Raw genomic sequence first — 8,678 nt, 5'->3', positions numbered from 1 at the left:
CATTCGTCAAGTGGCAAGAACACTTTGGCGTGGCTCTGCTATTTTTGTAGTAAGATTTACTCGTACTTGGTAACATTCGGGCTTTTGATGTTCTGCACTAGAGAGATTATCCCATGATGATTGGTGGCTTGTTAACATTATCCAATCAATCTAGTCTTCAGATCAATCCCTTTCCCTTTCTCTCTCTCTCTCAGAAGACGCTTGTCTGTATAAATATCCATTTCTATGAATCGATCACCACACTGATTCCCAATGGCGGCTCTGCACGCATCTCTCAGATCCTCTTCATCATCATCATCGTCATCTTTCTTTCACTTCGAGGCTCCTGTTGCTCCTCACAGTCCTCCCGCTGGCCCTCGCCACCTTCACATTCGTCCTCCAATGGTGCGGCGCCCTCACCGACCCGACCACCCGCTGGTCGCATGAACTGATGTTTCCGGGCATGGATACGTCCGGACCGGTCCACTCCTTGGCGGTGTCCTACAGTTGCGTGGGTCTTCTGGTCGGAGCCGTTGCCCTTCGTTTCCGCACTGTGAGGACTGGAAGTTCAGTTATGGGTCTGATCTGAGACCCAAGGTAAGTTTTGTTTTCCTTGGTTTTGTTTGAATATATATAGGGGGACGACTATTCGTAGTCCCGTATTTTCTCCTTTAGTCCGTTAAAAATTTTCAATTATATTCGACAGTTAGTTACCGAAATCAAGATACATTTTCAGCATATAATTACCGAAATATAATATTTTTTTCAACAGTTATTTACCGAAAATGTATGTTCGGCAGTTGTTTATCGAAGGTTGAACATATTTTTGACCAGAAATGATAGAGGTACCGATTTTGGGGGAGGGATTTCGTACCTACGGCCACCGGCGGGCCGTCTCCGGCCACCGGACGGCCGATCCGAGCCGTCCAAAAATTCTAAAAAAAAAAACCGAGGGGACTCCCGCGGGAATCAATGGCATCCGAGGTGTGTAGGGTGCTTGATCCGAGCACCCCTTTTCGTGTGTATATGTATATACGAGTATATACATGAAAAAAGGATGCTTGGATCAAGCACCCTACACACCTCGGATGCCATTGATTCTCGCGTAAAGCCCTTCGGTTTTGTTTTTTAGAATTTTTGGACGGTTCGGATCGGCTGTCCGGTGGCCGGAGACGGCCCACCGGCGGCCGTCGGTACGAAATCCCTCCCTCCAATCGGTACATATAGCAACACTCATTTTTGACATGTAGTTACCGAAATATAATATTGTTTTTAACTGTTATTTAGCGAAATGTTATGTATGATTTTCAACAACTATTTATCGAAATGTAGTGGATTAATGGAGAAAATACGGGACTGCGAATAGTCACCTCCTAAGAGCCCTTTTGATGAGAAATCCCTATTGAAAAATGGCTCACACTTTTGAAGCCTAAAATACCCTAAAGTTTAAACTGTCAACCTGCATAAGAGCAAGTTCAATGAGGGGATGGATGATTATTTTAGTGTCAAAAAGTAGTTACAAGTTAGTTAAATGGATACAGGACTCTCTCATCCCAAATGGAGGAAGAAAAATGAAGGAATGAATAGTTTTTATGATAGAAAAATTGGTTAACTAATTTTTTTTCTCCATCTTGTTTTCTCCCAAATTAATTCAACTACTTCTTTTGTTAAAAAATAATATGAATTAAAAAATAATAGTAATTTTTTAAAACTTCCGTACAATGCATACCATCTTTACTAGTTGACTGGTATTCTGCAAATTACCCAAAGATATATTTGTGCCATTTGCCGGTTTCAGAAACCTTCCTAAAAAATAAGCAGTTTATTTCATATTTTTAAACTCAAAAACAAAGTAAATAAAAAATAATTTTTCAATTTTTTTTTGCATTGTATAAAAGATCTCGATTTTCAAATAAAATTCATATTACATATTTTTAAATTTGAATAAGCTCATAATTTTTTAATTTAAAATTGCTTTTTTAAAAACATAAATGCTTATTTTTTGTTCTGAAACGAAGCCTAATTACTCAAACTTCACTCTTTCTTTATTTTTTCCGAACCTAAAAAAAACGGTAAAAGCAAACTTTACTCTTTCTTCTCTCTCTTTACTCCAACGGGCAGAAGAAACCCTCCTCCTCCTCCATCTTCTCTCTATCTCTTACCCCCACGCCCCCCCCCCCCCGTGAACACACACACGATGAAACCCTTTCAGCAGGGGTTCAAGCTACACACGATGAAACCCAGCTTTGGTTCAAACCCAGCTGTGGTTCAAGCTACAACCTTTTCCGGATTCCAGCTGGGGTTCAAACACATGATGAAACCCAGATTTTGAGAATTCCAGACTCCGGCAACCTTTTCCAGCGTCGCAGGTATACTCCGGCTGTCCATTTTTCTGGTAAATCAGTTTCTTTGCTGAGGTGTCTCGGGATGGAAAGAGATGCATCGATGGATATATTCATCCAGAAAAGCTACGTGCACAGCACAGCAGCTGTGCACAGACCCCGTTTTCTCCTGTCTCGGGTCGCGCAAAGATGATCGGAGCCGCTCATTTTGTTCAAAATATGTCGTTTAAGGTCTTTGTAAAAAATGAGTTTCGTTCGATATCGTTAGAGGCGTTAACAAAACACCCAAAATCACTTCAGAATTTAGGTCTGAAGTGATTTTGGGTGTTTTGTTAACGCCTCTAACGATATCGAACGAAGCTCATTTTTTAGAATTTAGGTCTGAAGTGATTTTGGGTGTTTTGTTAACGCCTCTAACGATATCGAACGAAGCTCATTTTTTACAGAGACCTTAAACGACATATTTTGAACAAAATGAGCGGCTCCGATCATCTTTGCGCAACCCGAGACAGGAGAAAACGGGGTCTGTGCACAGCTGCTGTGTAGCAACTGCTGTGCACGTAGCACTGCTCATATTCATCCCCATATAACTCAAAGCTATTTTACATCCCCTTATCCATCCCCCATTGGAGACCAGATTTCTGATTTTGGCTGGAAAATGACTATGACTACCCCCATTGGACTTGCTCTAATCATTAAGAAAATGAGTAGTGTAGGTAAGGACATGATCTTCATGTTTCACTGCTTTTTAAAAACACTCAACTGCCCCTCAACGTAACTGCTTCCCACGCCTCCCTGAGTTATGGCCCCCAAGTCCAACCACAGGTGAAACAAAAGTGACTATGGAACGAGAAATAGAAAGAAAGTGATTATCGAAGGAGAATTATAGGGCAAGAGGAAACCATCCATTTTGTAAGTTAACATATTCAAAGTGATTATCACAGTAACGTATTTTATTACAATAGTGATTTTGGAGGAAATCTAAGTCCAACTCAATACTCTAAAATTCTACCTCTATTTCTTTAAAAACTCACTCCAATTTTCAAACTTCACCAATTTCCCTCCAAAATTGAAATTCTCATTTTTCTAACTTTATAAAAAACATACTCAATATTCGTCTTATTTTGAAGATATTATTGTAAATATCTTTTGATTGCTACCTCTGTATATATATATATACCATGAGGGGGGCGGAAGTAGGGACACAGAGGGAAGAACACGAGTTATCAGAGTAGTTGGGTTCTTTGACTAAGAGGTATCATTTACTTAAAGGGAAAGACAGTCAATCAAGCACAGCAGCAACAATTATTTGGAGTAGTAAGTATGAAACATAAATAGTAAAAGCTGAAATGATTTTAATCATGAACAGTAATTGATTCTAATTATAAATAGTAAGTGAATAGTAAAATTCGTGAGTGAATAGTGAATGAATAGTACTACGAATAGTAATTGAATAGTACGTTAAATAGTACTAAGAAATGAATAGTACGTAGAGTTTACTGGTAACATTACAAAGGTAAGCTGAACAAACTCAGACTTACAGTGAATACAGAAGCAGAACTTCTAACTTGACTGATTATGGGTATTCTCTTTCTGAAACCCAAACTCTCTTTCAATCTCTTACTAAAATTTTGACTAGACTTCTCACTAGAACTTATTCTCTCTTAAAACTTCTTTTTTTACTTCCTACTCTCGGATCCTTTTATAGAAGGGAAAATTACCGGCAGGTGGAGGGCCATGGCTTTATTTACCACTTTAATGGTCTCCACTCTCCAAATCACCAATACATGGTATCCCCTATTTTTATCCCCAATACATGGTAAGCATAACTTGAGAAGACTCATTTGCCCTTCCTTCCCACCCTAAAAGATCTCTCACCTGATAAGAGGAAAAGAGAACCCACACCAGAAAAAACATGGCGTTAATTCCTTAATTCCTTGCCCTCCATCAAATAATTCTCATCTCCAGAACACTCACTCCCTCTCTCTCTCTCTCTTAAAGGTTACCTGAAATTGAAGAGTTCGGAGTTGATGGCTACCTAAGTCGTAGAGTTTTTCGAAATCGAATCATGGAGTTCATTGTCTGTCCACAAATCGAATCACGATATACCTGAATCTCATGTTTTAAGGTCAAAGAACGGTAAATTCGAATCTTTCTTTGATTCTGTCAATTTATCTTTTAAGCCCTAATTGTGAGAGTTTTTTTGTTTTATTCTGTTGATTTCTCTTCTCAGCCCTAATTTTGATCGTGCTTTCGATTTTGTTGACTTCTCTTGCATGCCCTAATTTCGAGTTCTATCTCTCTTTGCTAGACAGTTAAATTTATCGTTTTGTTCTGTTCACTTTTCATAATTTAGTTTAGTAATCAAACGAAGGGTTTAGGTAATTGTGTGATGTTGTTATCAGATTAGGAAAACCAAACAGAATGATGAAACTGTCAGCAGTATACTTTGGAGAGTAAATATTCGATGTTTGGCATTGCTTCGAATTAAAATATTGACTGAAAATATTTACTCGATTTTCAGTCTTTGGTTCAACATGAAGTGAGGATTCTTTTTTCTTTTTTTTTTTTGGGTCGAAGATTCTCTTGTTTTTAATGAACATTGTTTATGACTTGTGATTAAAACTTCAATAGGGTAATTTTGGGTGAGGTTTTGTTTTAGCCATGGAGGTGAAATCCATAGGTTGTGCTGAGCATAGAATGCCCTTAAGCAATTGTGGATCTATTTTGGATGTAATATCAACATTCCTTTAGCCCAATTCTCCTCGCCAATAATTTTTGGAGTGTGTGAAAAGGTGGGGAGGAACTATATATAGGGATCAGTCCGAGGTGCACGGAAGATGGCCCGAGACACCTTAGCATTACCAAAAGAGAAAAAACATTCCTTCAACCCCATTCAACTTTTAAGTATTTTGAGGATTCAAACCAAATGCCTTGAAGTATATCAAGCAAGTACATTTTTTGGGTGAAATCTTTCACCTGAAAAATATCTTGCACCCGAAAATGTTTTGTCTCGTGATAGAACAAGCCTAAGGTTTTGTTTTTTTGTCTTACAAGTATCATAGATACACAATTACGAAAAGGTTTCATGACAAGACATAGCTATGTATGTTGTCTTTCTTTCTTTTTTCCTCTTCCAAAGTCCCAGGTTTGCTTTGAATTGTCTTCTGCAATTAATGAATCATGTTCCTTTGCTTCCGTTTTGTTGATTGGGTATGAAACTTTTGGTTGTTCAATACTATGTGGGAGTTTTATCGAGACTCGATCTTTGTAGTCGTCAAGAAACATGAAAGTCAAGGAACCCAAGGAGGAGATGTTACTCTTGGTCCTAGTGTATGAGATGGCGAGAATGTTTTCGGTGTTGCCCATATCTTTCCCTCTTTAATGGCACATTCATCCTAAGTACAGTTCCATTTTTTCCCCCTGTGTTATAAAGTTCACTTCTGTTTCATGTTATTAAGCTTCAAGTTTCTATGGGTTGGTTTGGGATTTATAGGAGGTGGATCCAAATGTGGAGCATGAAGAGGCACCTGGTTCAAATGGAATGGATGGTTTTGTGTCTGATCTGCCATTGATGAGATTCTGAGCTTTGTTGAAATGCTTAAGTAAGCTTCATGTTGGATGTTAATATATGACACGGTAGTTATATAAACATACAATATCTTGATTCTTGAGTCACGAGCATTTGATTGATATTGTACGTTGGATTGCGATGGGAAATGCTAGCTCAACCAATTTGTACTCCACAAGCTAAGTTAAATGATTCACTTTATTTAGTGATAACGTATTAAACAATTCTGTGTCCAAAGGAAGAGAAAATATAATGTGAATGGCAGAAAATATAACGTATCAAAGTTTTGGTTCTGTGAGCCTGTTGGTGTATCCGCTTGAATGTGTAATTTTACTCATTTAGTCTGAATGTGTAACTATCATACTCTTCTTTTATGGGGTTTTCATTTTCTTGTAGTTCATCTGCTAATTAAAATCTCTTTATGTTCTATAGTAGAGGGCTTTGCTTCTTGCTCTTCATAAGCTAAAGGTATTGGAAGAGCAACAGAAGTATGCTATTGATTCATTTGAACCTCTTATGGCTTTTGCTCTCAGTTATGGACTGTATTCATTACCTGCGGTAATCATACATATTTTTCGCTTAGTTATGTGTTCGAGGTTGTCTTTCTTTTGCGTTTTGTAAAAGGTTATTAAGTGAACCTCTTATGTAATTAGAAGTCTGGCTAGCCAAAGCTGGGAATGCTTGGCGCGAAGCAAATACTTCTGCCGATTTTCTTGCTCGAGAGGCCATATATGGGCAAAGGCCTTTGGTGGTGGTCCTTCGTCAACCCTCTCTTCAATTTGGAGAACATTGCCTATGACGGATGTAAAAGGACTTGGCTACCAGGGTCATCTCTATACGGATCCACATGCATTGAACAACTCTAAACTCAATGTTTTACAATTGTGCTCTTAGGTGGTTTTACACACATTGGGTACAAAGTTCTCTTAATCTTGTTGTGGGTTTAATATTGTGGTTTTGAGATGTTGGGTACAAAGTTTGTGCAAAGAGACTTTTTAGGATTGATTTGTAGGTTTAAGATATTGAGTACAAAGTTCACTATAGTACCATTTTTTTTTATATAGGTGTACTACATTATTGGAAGTAATCCAATTGAACTACTGTTGTCTAACTTTGGATTTTGTTAAATGTAAGGGACTTATTCTTATTAGGTTTTTATTATACTGGAATGTAATGCATCTGTGATTGAATTGTTGCCATAGTCTATGTGTGACAATTGTAAGAGAGGGACAGGCCAAATGACTTGGACATTGTAATGGGAACATATAATTTGGTTGATGTTTGAGGAATAGATAAAGTGTCATATTTGTTGTATTATATGACCTCTAATATTGTACAAAATGGTAAGGTTCCAACTGGTAAGGACAATTTCCAAGTTATAAAAATAGGACTAAACACTAGTAATAGTAAATTGAGAAGCACGATGGTTAAGAGGTACAACAAGGTTCAATAACTTAACATAACCTCCACCTAACTAGACATGAGTCTTTAAGTTTTCAACCTAAGATAGCACTTGGGTGATGAACCAGTCATACTATGTGTGACTGATAACAACATCGAACCTATTGCCATCATGACAATGAGGCTCCATTTCAAAGCTATAGCTCTTGTATGCGACCAAAACATCTCCATGGCTTTCACCGCCCATGGAGTGAACGTTGGTAAATTGCATGTGACCTAAGGGACCAAACTTCTTGTGGCGCTGTTCAATGTTGGGTAACAATGTTTTGAGTCGTGAACACATATAAATGCACGAATCGTGCGAATGATTTCCTTTACTGTGCACCCACAACAATCCCATACCATTATTTGCATACTTGGATTGTCTGGAATTAATGTCAAGCAAGTTGGCATCATTTCCCCATTGCACCATCGAGCAATAAGCTGTAAGTGTTCAGAGTTAAGTGGAGGTGGTTTCAAGACCAAGTTCATATTGGTAAAAGACTCCACCCTATGTCTCTATGGACCACATGTTTATTTTATAAAGAGCACGTCATATTTTTGGGCAAGTAGCAAGCGTGAAAAGTTGGTGGTTCTTTCAAAACCAAGACCAAGTCTCTATTGCTAAAAGACTACACCCTATGTCTGTATAGACCATATGTTTATTGTATAAAGAGATTTTTTGCCAAGTGGTAAGCATTCAAAGTTAGGTGGAGGTGGTTTCAAGACCAAGTCCATATTGGTAAAAGACTACACCTTATGTTTCTATGGACCACATGTTTATTGTATAAAAGAGCACGTCATATTTTTGGGCAAGTGGCAAGCGTGGAAAGTTGGTGGTTATGTTGCAAACTTGTCATCGCTCTTCCTTTTCACCCTTTACATGTCCTCTTTTTTCAAGGTAGTTATGTTGCAAACTTCACATTATTTTGTGGTGCGAGTACAGTATGAGGGCACTTCACCCAACTACTTTCTTTACCACTATGTTTGGATCATGGACTTAGAGAGAGAATTATGTGGTAAAAAGAAACAATAAAACTATGATTGCACCATTTAACAGTAGCTACCTTCTTATCGATAGTTTGTAACACCATGGAGTCAAGAACTTCAATTCGCTTATCAACCATGTTAACAACAATACAATACCAATGCTCAATATCAATCAGCAAAATCGGTAGAAACAGCTGCATGCACAATACCAATGCTCAGCCTGTTCTTTTTTCTTGACATTCAGAAGTGTGGGAAGTTAGGTGATTAAGGCCATGTCTCGATAATTTGGACACTTCACACCATGAAAGTGGTGATTAAGGCCATGCCCCTCATCTTTTCGATAATTTTCCCAAAGA

General features: G+C 38.1%; 1 long non-coding RNA gene across 1 annotated transcript; it reads left to right on the top strand.

Annotated features, from left to right (window-relative positions):
* Positions 1 to 4,037: 4,037 nt before the first annotated feature.
* On the top strand, positions 4,038 to 7,038 carry LOC131331317 (uncharacterized). The gene is made up of 2 exons (XR_009201350.1): positions 4,038 to 4,460; positions 5,818 to 7,038. It is a non-coding gene; the product is annotated as an uncharacterized LOC131331317 (long non-coding RNA).
* The last annotated feature ends 1,640 nt before the right edge of the window (positions 7,039 to 8,678 follow it).

The sequence above is a fragment of the Rhododendron vialii genome, chromosome 6a, assembly GCF_030253575.1.
Source record: "Rhododendron vialii isolate Sample 1 chromosome 6a, ASM3025357v1".
Classification (NCBI taxonomy): domain Eukaryota; kingdom Viridiplantae; phylum Streptophyta; class Magnoliopsida; order Ericales; family Ericaceae; genus Rhododendron; species Rhododendron vialii.
This window is presented reverse-complemented; position numbering and strand designations above follow the sequence as displayed.